The 13,115-nt window shown below is 48.0% G+C and overlaps 1 protein-coding gene across 3 annotated transcripts in view; it reads left to right on the forward strand.

Moving 5' to 3' along the window:
• Nucleotides 1–2,102: 2,102 nt before the first annotated feature.
• Nucleotides 2,103–13,115, forward strand: part of ZDHHC7 (zDHHC palmitoyltransferase 7) — a 41,047-nt gene continuing 30,034 nt past the window's right edge. Inside the window, exon 1 of one of the 3 annotated variants that reach the window (XM_017860649.1) lies at nt 2,103–2,362. The gene's annotated coding sequence lies outside the window, so the exon portion shown is untranslated. The other 2 variants (XM_017860656.1, XM_017860666.1) reach the window with 2 other exon arrangements.

A 13,115-nucleotide genomic window follows, 5' to 3' on the forward strand; every position in this document is an offset into this window, starting at 1 on the left:
CCAGCTACTCAGGAGACTAAGGCAGAATTGCTTAAACCAAGTGGAGGTTGCAGTGAGCTGAGACTGCACCACTGCACTCTAGTCTGGGGAGACAGAGCGAGACTCCATCTAAAGAAAAAAAAAGAACAATACTTTTGTAGAGAAATGACAGGACAAAGGAAAGCAGTTTGCAGCTTCCAAGGGTGGCAAACCGTGGGAAGGTTTACACATGGGAAGAAACTTTAAATAGAGTAAGGTTTGTTTACAGATTCCTTTGGTGCCCTCTCTGGGCTAAGAAAAGTCTAGAGTGTCCAGTAAAACTGAATTTACACCTGCCCTTTAGGCAGAAAAGGGGGAGGATAAAAAGAACTTTTCCTGCATTTGTTGCTTCTTAATTGCCTTCAGCTGAAAATAATTTTTATGTCGAAGAGGCATATTTTGCGGTGATATATTCTGGTTTTCTTTTTTTTTTTGAGATGGAGTCCCGCTCTGTCACCCAGGTCGGAGTGCAATGGCGTGATCTCGGCTCACTGCAACCTCTGCCTCCCAGGTTCAAGCGATTCTCCTGCCTCAGCCTCCTGAGTAACTGGGATTACAGGCGCCGAAAACTGTGTCTGGCTAATTTTTGTATTTTTAGTAGAGATGGGGTTTCGCCATGTTGACCAGGATGGATGGCTTCAAACTCCTGACCTCAGGTGATCCGCCCGCCTGGGCCTCCCACAAGTGCTGGGATTAAAGATGTGAACCACCACACCCGGGCCTAAAGAAAACCAGAATAGTTTTCTTTCTTTTTTTTTTTGAGACGGCGTCTGGCTCTGTCACCCAGGCTGGAGTGCAGTGGCCGGATCTCCGCTCACTGCAAGCTCCGCCTCCCGGGTTTACACCATTCTCCTGCCTCAGCCTCCCAAGTAGCTGGGACTACAGGCGCCCACCACCTCGCCCGGCTAGTTTTTTGTATGTTTTTTTAGTAGAGACGGGGTTTCACCGTGTTAGCCAGGATGGTTTCGATCTCCTGACCTCGTGATCCGCCCGTCTCGGCCTCCCAAAGTGCTGGGATTACAGGCGTGAGCCACCGCGACCAGCCCAGAATAGTTTTCTTTAGGTGTCTTCATTGAACAAGTAGGTATCTTCTGGCATACCCTTCTGGGTTATCTTGTCTTATGGGGTCTTGTTTTTATCATTAAGCTATCTAGAGTTCTAGTGGAGCATTGTATATATACCATCATTAATGAGTTAAACGAAACTTTTGACCTACGTTCATTTTATATTTGTGTGAGAGTCATAATTTTACTTTTTTTTTTTGTAAAGGATAGGCTTTTTTTTTTTTTTTTTTGGAGACTGCTCATTCTGTCGCCCAGGCTGGAGTGCAGTGGCATGATCTCAGCTCCCTGCAACCTTCGCCTCCAGGGTTCATGATTCTCCTGCCTCAGCCTCTCGAGTAGCTGCTGGGATTACAGGCGTGCACCACCACATCCGGCTAATTTATGTGTTTTTAATAGAGACGGGGTTGCACCATTGTTGGCCAAGCTGGTCTCGAACTCCTGACCTCAAGTGATCAGCCCGCCTTGGCTTCCCAAAGTGCTGGGATTACAGGCGTGAGCCACCGCGCCTGGCCTTAAAAAACATTTTCCTACTTTCAAACACCTTAGGGCTTACTATATGGAAGGGACCGTCGATGCTCTAGTGTCCTTCGAGGAGGAGGCCGGGGGCTCCGCGGACCTCAGGAGTCAGGCCTCCAATCCCCAGTTCAGGGCGCTTCCCTCTTTTCCCCAGTGCTTTCCGGCTCAGCAATTTCCACTCCCGCTCACGTACTTTCCCATTTCCTTAGGTCACATCCCCGCACCTAGTACAGGCCACATCTGGAGCTGCCCCTGAGACACTGCCGCGGGTTCCGCAGCCTAACAGCGTGGCTTGGACCCTGCGGCAGCCCGTAGCCACTATCCTTTCTTCTTCCGGACTTCAGTTTGGCTGCATCTCTGTCTTAGCGAGAAGGGCTGTGCCTAAAAGCTGCCTTTTCTCAACGAACGGTCAGTTTGCAAGAGCCTCAGGGTCCCCTCAAACCGCCTTGAGCGCCCCTCTCCGCGGGAGCGGCGCGGCCGGAACTGCGCAGGTGCGGCGTCATTGACCTCGCCGGGTTCACTTCCGGGGCTCGCGCGGTCCCGCTATTCAGCCAAGGCTCCGGGCTCCGGCATCTGCTCGGCGGCAACCTCCTTCAGACCTGCCTGGCGGGACCCAGGGGACCGAGCCGAGCCGCAGGGCCCGCTCCGGCCCGGTCATGAGCGCGGCCGCATGATGCGTCCCTGCCTCGGCCGCTGCAGTCGCCGCCGCCGCCGCCGCAGGCCGGGAGGAGCCGCAGCACCGGGCGACCCCGCCCGGGCCTCGGGTGAGTGCGGCGGGCTGGGCCCGGCGGGCTGCTCACTCCCGGGTCTCCCGGCCACTCCCGACACTCGGCCTGCTCTATCCTTCCGTCGGTCCCGCCGCGCTCTCTCCTCCACCCCGCCGCGCACCTGCGACCTTCTGGAGTTCCTAGGGGCACCTCGGTTCCCGCACCTGACTTCCCTTCCAGGTGCCCCTCTTGTCATTCCTTAGTTACTTTCTCGGGATAGGGCCCAGATTGCAGCCCCAGCTTTTTGCCTGACCTTGGGCGTGACACTCAGCTCTCCGAGCGCTGGTTTTCTGTGTGGCTAATGACGGGGTGGTGGCAACAGAGCAGCTATAAACCCTGTGTAAGCTGTAAAGAGTTTTTTTATAGGCATGTATTACAGTGAACAGTCTCGCACCTCGCGTTGTGGCTTCTCTTCCTCTTAAGTTGTAAACTTTTTTATTCTCTGCCCATCTTCCTAGTTATCTTCCCTCCTGCTCCACGTCAGTCACCTTTGGGTGTTAGTTGCCTGAAAGGGCATCTGGGACAGTTAGGTCAGCTTTGAGGGCAGTAAGGCTCACCTCTCCTGGTGTGGTTCCTTCTGCAACTGAGTCACACTTGGTTAGATAGACACACTCTTTATTAGCTTATGAATAACCAGTTTATTGTGGCAGTTAAATTGGAGTGTAAGAAGCAGTATTGATGCGGCTCCTTGCCAAGCTTGTAGCTTCTTTTACTGTCTGGGCTGTATACAATGCTGGTCAAATCGCTGCTGCAATGTTGCATTTGCAATCTGCTTAGTGCATGCGCTTAAGCGCACGTATTTATCTGTGTTACTGTTACTGTCCCAAGCGGTTTAGAGATTTAGGTCAATGTGTATTAATATTTCTTTCTGAACTCTTCACCTCACAGATGAAGAATCTCTTTTTTGTTATGTTTTACAGTGTTGACATACCTGAAATCATCTTTTAGTCACTTTGTGGCCTGGCAGGCACGCACGCGGTGGCTCATGCCTGTAATCCCAGCGCTTTGGGAGGCTGAGGCAGGAGGATCGCTTGAGCCCAGGAATTGGAGAGCAGCCTGGGCAACATAGTGAGACTCCTGTCTCTACCAAAAAAATTTAAAAATTAGCCGGGTATGGTGGTGCACGCCTGAGGTCTCAGCTGCTTGGGAGGCTGAGGTGGGAGGATCACTTGAGATTGAGATCATGGCACAGCACTGCAGCCTGGGCAACAGAATGAGATCCCCCTCTCAAAAAAAAAAAAAAAAAAATCACTTTGTTAAATTTGCTTGTTAAAAGTCAGAACTTGGTTAAAGTGAAAGGCTGTTGGGATATTTGAAATATGGAATGGAACAGAAGTATTAACTAAATTGCAGTTCTTGAACATTCTGGAAAATAGAAGGTTAGGGGCCCACACTGACTTCTGATTTGAGAGTTGAAGGAGAAGAAGACTATTTGAAAAGGTGATTCCTAAAGGATTCACTAAATAACAATGGGAACTCTTCTGCTACCATTGGCTCAGAGCCTGCCTCAGTTGACAAATTAATGAATTGAAACTTTACAGCCCTGCTAACCAATGAACTGTAAAAAGCAAATCCTCTTCAAGAACAGAAAAGTATTAGCATGAATAGAATGGCCCTTTCAGTGAGAAAGAAAGCACTGAAATGAACTTTATATAAGAACAATCTTGATGTCTAAAGTATGAACGTACTTTTACATTCTTACTGAAACTTACCTGCTGGCTTGGATGCTTTGTTGATATAAACAATACAATCTTTGTTAAATTAACAAAGGAAATGCGTCTAGAAATAAGTTCACATAGAAAGTTAATGTTTGAGATGAACATTGAGTAGTTTGCCTGATTGGACAACTATGCAAGATAATTTCACTAAAGCTGCTTTTTGGGGTATGTTTCTTTAAAATAATATTTTAACTTAAGAAGTACTTTTTTCTTTTGAAACGGAGTTTCGCTCTTGTTGCCCAGGCTGGAGTGCAATGGCTCCATCTTGGTTCACTGCAACCTCCACCTCGTGAGTTCAAGCGAATCCCCTGCCTTAGCCTCCTGAGTAGCTGGGATTACAGGCATGCGCCACCATGCCTGGCTAATTTTGTGTTTTTAGTAGAGACGCGATTTCTCCATGTTGGGTCAGGCCGGTCTCCAACTCCTGACCTCTGGTGATCCGCCTGCCTCAGCCTCCCAAAATGGTGGGATTACAGGCGTGAGCCATTGTGTCTGACCCGTTTTTTTTTCAAACCCTAGAGCAGAACGTAAAGTCAAAACTGTCATTTTCACTGGAAGTTCTTTTTCCCAAAGTTAGTCTCCAGGGTCAGTGTTAACAACTTGCTGTGTGACCCTTCGGTTATAACATGAGAAGAGTTTAGTTGGACTGTGCCAGTTAGCTAGCTATAAAGTTGAGAGGGAGTAGTGCCAGTCCACACAGGACTGCCCTCACTTGTGATACCAACTGCAAGTTGTCTCTTTTTTTGGTAGGGGGTGTAGGTGGTGGTTCCCAAAACTACCCTTGGGTGGAGTCCAGGGAAGTACCAGATGGGGAAGTACCAAAGGCATGATTGTCCTCTCCTATGGAGTCAGAACACGTTACTTTTTTGGCATTGATGTGTGACAGTATGCATGGAGTATTGCCAGCCTGGGGAGCTCACCTGAGCCTTAGTGGTCAGTTGTTATTGAGGCTCCATTATGCAGTCATGATTGATTGACTGATTGATTGCCCACATGGTTGATCTTAGTTCCCAGATAGACTGATATCCTGTGACAAACAGCTCCCACCTCACCCTACATGGTATTATTAGCTGAGGACAAAGGTCAGACCTCTTTTTGGGTAAGATTAAATAAGGTTAAATTGTTTTTTGTTTGTTTGCTTTGAGACAGGGTCTTGCTGTTTTGCCCAGGCTGGAGTGCAGTGGCACAATCATGGCTCACTACAGCCTTGGTCTCCTGGGCTCAAGTGGTTCTTTGTGCCCCAGCCTCCCAGTTAACAGGGACCACAGGTGTACGCCACCATGCCTGGCCTATTGTTTGTAGAGATAGGGTCTCACTGTGTTGCCCAGGCTGGTCTGAAACCTCTGGGCCCAAGCAACCGCCTGCCTCGGCCTGGGATTCCAGGCATGTTCCACTGTGCCTGGCCTGGTGAAATCATTGACTACATATCCTACTTCTTTCCTGGTCCCTTCCTACTTGAAAATACTCTATACCACTGTGCTTTGCCATTGACAAATGACTGTCCCTTCTAGAACATGGAGGAGACACAGGCCACAGGGAGAGCTCTCAACCTTAGTTTCCTTCTAACTAAAATGTCTTTGAGTATCTATCCATCAGTCATTTTCTTCTGCTTTGCCTCTGAGGAAGAGACAGTCCCTCCTTCCTGATGTTAACTCTTGTGTCTGCTTTGGTCTGCTTGTTATGGGTCTGTGAATTATCGTTTACTATCTCTTGCCTTTTTGATTGTTTTTTCCATTTGCTGGTTTCTTCGCTTCTATTTACAAACATATCCTTGTCTTGGTAATCTTAGTCCTGTTTGCTACTGAGTTCCATTCCATTCCATTCCTTTCTTTTTTTTTTTTTTTTTTTTTTGAGATGGAGTATTGCTCTGTTGCCCAGGCTGGAGTGTGATGGCATGGTCTTGGCTTACTGCAAGCTCTACCTCCCAGGTTCAAGCGATTCTCCTGCCTCAGCCTCCCGAGTAGCTGGGATTACAGGCATCTGCCATCATGCCCAGCTAATTTTTGTATTTTTGTAGAGACGAGTTTTTACCGTGTTGGCCAGGCTGGTCTTGAACTCCGGACCTCAGGTGATCCGCTTGCCTTGGCCTCCCAAAGTTCTGGGACTATAGGCATGAGCCACCGCGCCCAGCCTCCATTCCATGCTTGAAAACCATTTCAGGAGAATCCTATTAATCCTCTAATCAAACCCAGACTCTGCATGGGGCCCAGACAGTGCCTGATTTTGGTTCAGCATCTTATGGTTTTGAAAATGCTGTGTTTCTTCTACAGTGTATTATAGGTAGTGGGTGCTTGAAAACTGTTTGGTGAATGAATAATTTGGCAAAGCAGAGAAAAAGAGAATTCTAATTGGAGGAAACAGGAGCAGAACCACAGAGGTATGAAAGGCGAGGTAAGGGGAATCCAAAGGAGCACCATATGGAAGAGAGTGGGGGAATGTTGAGCCTGGAAAGGTTGGGAGAGCCAGAAGGTTTCACAACAGGTTGATTTTGTGACCTGTGCTGTGGTTTTGTTTTATTTTATTTATTATTATTGCTATTTTTGAGACAGGGTCTTACTCTATCACCTAGGCTGGAGTGCAGTGGCATGATCTCAACTTACTGCAGCCTCAACCTCCTGGGCTGAAGCGATTGTCCCACCTTAGCCTCCTGAGTAGCTGGGGCTACAGGTGCATGCCACTGCACCTGGCTCCTTTTTTAAAAAAAAATTATAGAAATGGGATCCCGCCTTGCTGCTCAGGCCAGTCTTGAACTCCTGAGATCAAATGATCTGCCCACCTCAGCCTCCTAAAGTGCCGAGATTACAGGTAGGTGCCACCGCACCTAGCCCTATATATTATTTTTAAATTATTTAATTTTATTTTCAAGGAATTTTTATTTAGGTTTTTAATTTTTTTGAGACAGGGTCTCACTCTGTTACTCAGGCTGGAGTACAGTGATGCAGTCATAGCTCACTGCAGCCTTGAGCGCCTGGGCTCAAGTAATCCTCCTGCCTCAGCCTCTCGAGTAGCTGGGTCTACAACTGTGTACCACTGCGCCCAGCTAATTAAAAATTTTTTTTTGTAGAGACAGGGTCTTGCTGTGTTGCCCAGGCTGGTCTTTTAACTTGAGTGTTCCTCCCGCCTTAGCCTCTCAAAGCACTGGGATTACAAGTGTGAGCCGCCACCCCTGGCCTGTGCTGTGATTTTGAACGGTGACTCCTGCAGCCATGTGGAGAGTCACTGGAATATAGCGTTCTGCAGAGGTACAGGCTAGAGATGAGGGCTGCCTAAACTTGGGTTGTGGGAAAGGTGAGAAGAGAAGGATCAGAGCTGTAAGTGGGAAGTGTCGTCATACATGCAGGAATGGAGGAGGAAGAGGAGGAATTTTGTGTCCAGAGGCTAAAAGGAGATGAATCAATCCTAGTTGCACGAGGAATGTCACTGATTTGGAAAAAGACACTAACTCTGTTAAGCTGGTGGTTTGGTTCACCGGGAAACCCTGCAGTTCATTTGCAGCGCCGTGCGAGGAGGGGCAGTCAGCTAGAGAAGGCTTCCAGTCTCATTGGAGACCAGCTTTTATAGTTCACTGAAATGTTTTGAATTCTTAGATTCCATATTTCCCACATTCAATTTATTCATTACAGAATGCACTTTCTAAATCTGAGTGCTGTGGAAGCCAGTGTATTTTAATGGAAGAACATGAGCTTTGGAGTCAAAACAGTTCTGACTCCACCCTAACTGGCTGTGGATCTGAGCAAGGCACTTAGCCTGTAAGACTCAATTTTGTCATCCTGAAAATGAGCTCACCATACGCCTGGCTTTTAGGGTGGCGGTCAGGTGCGTAAATCTCCTGACACACAGTAGATGCTCAGTAAATAGCCTTTCGTCTCACCCTCATATTTTATGTTGTCATTAACTTGTAATTGAGAGCTAAGTGTATTATTAGCATGTCATATTTTCTTAGTATTTTGAACTCTGGTTAATCTGGCATTATAAAAGCTCATTCTGTATTAAACAGGGAAACTCTAGGAAGATAGGGAAGGAGGTTGGGAATAACCAGCCTGATTCAGGCTCTGCTATTCCCTGGGATGGACACTTAATGAGGTTTGGAACTCTAGAGTTCTTTTTATTTCTGGATTTGGATTTCTTAAGGGTTTAGTTACCATGCTGGGATTTTTAAAAATAGCTGCTCCATTTGACTGTCAAAGTTAGGTTGTGGCTCTCGTACAGGGATGAAAGGGGAACCTTTGGGGTACGAGTAAGCTTTCCTTGGAGACCGCCTCATCTGGCCTGCATGCTCTGGTGAGGTCCGGTGCGCATGTTCTCTGGACCTGAGGTTGTGACTTCACCCACTTCTCCCTCTTTCTCTGTAACCCTTGTGCATTTCTCTTCTATTCCTTCCCTCCCAGGCTGCTTCGGGCCTCTGGCCCACTCCCCTGGCATATCTGATCACATGCCCCTATCATTTGCCTGTGGGCTTCCTTTCTACTTTTTCTTGTCTCCCTCAAGCACCCTCCTTCCCTTACTTCTTCGCTCAACAAATGTTTGTGGAGTGCGTGGTGAGCTCGGGAGTGCTGGGGATACTACAAGGAACATTCCATTGAGGTGATGACAGAAAAAGCAGCCAGGGAGAGGCTGCTAGGAAGGTAGGCCAGCAGGCTCCAGATGGAGTGAGGCTTTCTAGGCCACGGTGGTGGGGTGGAGTGGTGGTGGTGGGGATTTTATTCTCACTGAAAAGGCAATGATTGCACGAGCTTAGGCAGGGGAGTGACATGATCTGATTTATATCTGTAGAAGACCAGGCTGGGTGCCACATGGGGGACTGGACTGTTGGGTGAGCAGAGGCGTGAGAGTAGAGAAAGGACTGGTTAGCAGGTGATCTGAGCGCTCCGTAGTTAAGAGCTCATGAGACCTTGGTCTGGGTGGGTGGGGAGGTGAGAGAAGTGGTCGGATTTGGGGTAGGTTTAGAGGTGCACCCTATAGGACTTGCTGATCAGCTAGATGTGGAGAGGTGGGGAATGAGATACATGAAGGGCGGGTCCTTGTTTTTTGACCTCAGTGTGCCGTTTATTGAGATGGGAAAGTGTGGCGTCGTGACTGACTGGGGAAGGTTCTGCTTTGACCCTCCTCCCCTGGAGTTGTTGAGTGGCCAGTTGGATAGACATACTTGGTGATGCATTGTCAGCCTGAGAGTTTTCCAGATTTTTTTTTTTTTAAACTTCATGAAACTGAGGTCCCCATGAACTCCTTTGTGGAGAGGATGTAGATGAAGGGAAGACCGAGGACTAAGCCTGGGTGCTCCCGGCATTTACATGGGTGGAGGAGAAGTATCCAGTCAGAGACAGGGTGCAGCTAGGGGGAAGGAAAGTCAGGGTTGTCTCCCAGGCCCCTCACTCCTGAGACTGGCGTTCCCTCTCCCACGTTCATGGTCCATCATGTGCTGTGTGTGTTCCCCCAGGTTGCCATGTTTTTGATCTGCAGTGTTTGCGTCCTACTATAGAGTGATTAAGTATATTAACATGAAATGCCCTTCTAGAAAGGTCAGGCAAGGTCACTATTCGCCGTATGGCTTATGTGCCAGCATATCATTGAGATTTGGCTTTAGTTGGGTTAATATTCTGGTGTGGATTTTTTTTCCTTAAAAGTTAATATTCTGATCTTTGGATTCAGTAATTTGAGTAGAAAATCGTGGTTTCATAGAGCATGATTTCTTATGGTAGGATTTGAAAGGACAAACTGAATATTTCATGATTGCCAGTTGATGGCAAGAGCACTTAGGAGCACGATCGCTGTTGGCTCACTGCAGCGGGTCAGCTGAGTGCTGCGCTCCTTTTGCGAGTTGAGTGAGGACGTGAACTCCCTCTGTAGCCTTCCCCACCTTGACTCAGGTTCCCTGACTCATCCGGGCTGGTGACATACCTGCAATGTGGGCACCTTCACCCCTGCTTCTGTGTGGCCCCCTGTTTGCCCGGCCCATAGGAACCACTGCCTCTGGATCTTACAGCTCCCCGCTGGACCCAGCCTCAGTCCTGCCCCTCACTTCCTCTGAGTCTGTTTCTCAGGCTCCTCGGGCCCTCAGTGCCCTGAGTTTCGGTCACTTGGCTTACCAGGCCTCTCCTCCTGCCCCTTGGACTCTGAGTTTGGCCTCTCCATCTTGCATCTTTGTCTTGCCTTCGTTACTCTGCTTTTCTAGCCCATCATCCTGGCTAATCTCCAGCCCTGGGTAAGTTTACGGTGCTGGACTGGGCTTTTGGATAAAAGGACCAGCCATTCCCATCCTCTATGAGACACTTAAGGTGTCAGCGTTGTCTGGGCCCCACAGGGTGACAGTTCAGGCCCCTCGTGGCTGCCACCTCTCCACCCCATTTCCATTTTGCAGTCTCCATAGGCCCTCCCAGCGCCGCAGCCCCGCTCCTCCTCTCTGCTGAGACACTCAGGTCTTCCTGAGTGTGAACTGCTTTCACTTCTCTTAATCCTGGGGTTCTCCTTTCTTCCTCCAGGGAGGAATGATCCTTCTGCTTTATCGACCATCCCCCCACTCCACCCACGCTTTTTCTCATGTCAATAAAATTCACACTTGATTCCGATTTCCTCCGCTTTTCCTTAATATCCTTTCTCTGTCCCAAGCTCCCACCCGGGATCACACAGGACATGAGTGGGCACATCTCTTTAGGCCCCTCTTGGCTGTGGTGCTTTCTCAGGCCTTCCTTCTTTGGGTGATTGGCAGTTGTGAGCAGTGCTGCAGGTCAGGGATTTTGTGTAGGATGCCCTTCTCTTGGGACTTGTTTGATATTTTCCTCATGACTAGACTTGGGTGATACAGTTAGAGGGCCTGTCTCGCCACAACCTGTCAAGGCTGCATTCTGTCCACACGACTCATTGCTATGGATGTGGCCTTGAACACCTGGCTGACTGAGGTGGTGTTTGCCAAGTTTCTCCTCGGTAAAGTTATTTTCTTCCTTTCTGCACTCCACTTGTTAGAAACCGCCCCTGCGAATGGCCATACTTGAGGGGTGGCGAGCGGCGTCTTCCGTCCTGGAGGAGGAGGAGCCACGGGCGTTCCTTGGACTCGCAGCGCTAGGTGTTTGTCTATTTTCTGCTTATTCAACCATTGCTTTATATCCGTCTGGACTCGTGCATGTTTACTTGATGCTTCGGGTTATAAAGCAATACTATTTTATTTTCCTGGAAAAAGCTTTGGCCATTGGGAGCTCTTTGACTTGGTTCCTATATCCCTTTCATGGTCCACCTGTCCCCATGATTGTGTGTGTGTGTATTGTGAACACTTCATCACTGTCTGGCAATACAAGATGCTCCAAGCTCATCTTGTATATATATTTTTGCCTCAGTCCTGGTTCCTTTTATTTATTAGAGAATGGTATTAAAAACCAAGATCGTGGTGGCTTACACCTATAATCCCAGCACTTTGGCTGACGTGGGAAGATCTCTTGAGCCCAGGAGTTCAAGACCAGCCTGGGCAACATAGCAAGATCCCATCTTGAATGTTAAACAACAACAAACCAAGATCTGAGAATTAGGTGTGCTGGTGGCTGTTGGTGTGTTGCTTCTAGGCCGTCTCAGCTGACAGAGCAAGTATAAATATATGTGTGGATGCTAACTCGTGTGTATACGTATCTATAGATATTTCCATATGTAACTGCTTGTATGTTTCTTAAACCAAAAGTGTAGGTCATTCTAGCTTCCTCCTCTTGCTTACCTGGAACCTTCCACCCCAACAGTGAGAAGCCTGGCTCTTGCCATCCATTTACTTAATTTTTTTTTTTTTTTTTTGAGACAGGGTCTTGCTCTGTTGCCCAGGCTGGAGTGCAGTAGTGTGATCATGGCTCACTGCAACCTTAACTGCCTGAGCCCAAGCGATTCCCTCCCCTAAGTCTCCCAAGTAGCTGAGACCCCAGATGTATGCCACCATGTCTGGCTCATTTTTGCTTTAAATTTATTTACACACACACACACACACACACACACACACACACACACACACACACATATACATATAATGTTTAATTTTACACAGAGACACCCAGGCTGGAGTGCAGTGGCAAGATCTCGGCTCACCGCAACCTCCGCCTCCCAGGTCCAAGTGATTCTCCTTCCTCAGCCTCCAGAGTAGCTGGGATTACAGGCGTGTGCCGCCACACCCAGCTACTTTTTGTATTTTTAGTAGAGATGGGATTTCACCATGTTGGCCAGGCTGGTCTTGAACTACTGACCTCTGGTGATCCACCCACCTCGGCCTCCCAAAGTGCTGGGATTACAGGCGTGAGTCGCTGTGCCTGGCCTATGTTGTTTATTTGTAGGTACGAGATCTCACCGTGTTGCCCAGGCTGGTCTCGAACTCCTGGGATCAGGCAGTCCTCCTGCCTCGGCCTCCCAAAGTGCCAGAATTACAGGCATGAGCCACGGCATACTTCATTGTTAAATTGCAGAATGTAAGTATTAATATAATAATTTCAGGATTGTTCATCATACCTCATGGGAATCGGTGAGGTATGGCTTTATCCATACTAGAATACGGTGCATATGGCTCCTGCATATGGTGTAAGACCTTAGTCTCACAGATTCCACTCACTACCCAAGTTCCTTAGGTCAGCACCTTCCCTGTGCCCTCTGCAGTAAGGTTTTTTCGTACATTCGTACATTCGGAATATAGTTAGGTTCTTCTGTCACAGCCTGCATTCCATCCTGAGATCTCGACCTCCTAGAATATTTCCTTTAAATTTGCATGCATTGAGGTTCACTATGTCATAAAGTTCTGTGAGTTATTGCAAGTTCATTGTGTTATGTATCCACCATCACAGGGTCATAGAGTTACACTGCCCTAAAGCAAACCCCTGAGCTTTACCCACTCTCCAGCCTGTGCCAACCACAGATCCATTTACTGTCATCTCTAGCTCTGCCTTCTTCAAAATGTCATATAATTGGAGTCATCAATGTGCAGCCTTTTCACGGGCTTCTTTTACTTAACAATATGCTTTATTTAATTATTTATTTATTTATTTATTTATTTTTTTTTTTTTTTTTTGGGGGAGGCT

This window comes from Rhinopithecus bieti, unplaced genomic scaffold (assembly GCF_001698545.2).
Source record: "Rhinopithecus bieti isolate Rb0 unplaced genomic scaffold, ASM169854v2 scaffold_1618, whole genome shotgun sequence".
NCBI lineage: Eukaryota > Metazoa > Chordata > Mammalia > Primates > Cercopithecidae > Rhinopithecus > Rhinopithecus bieti.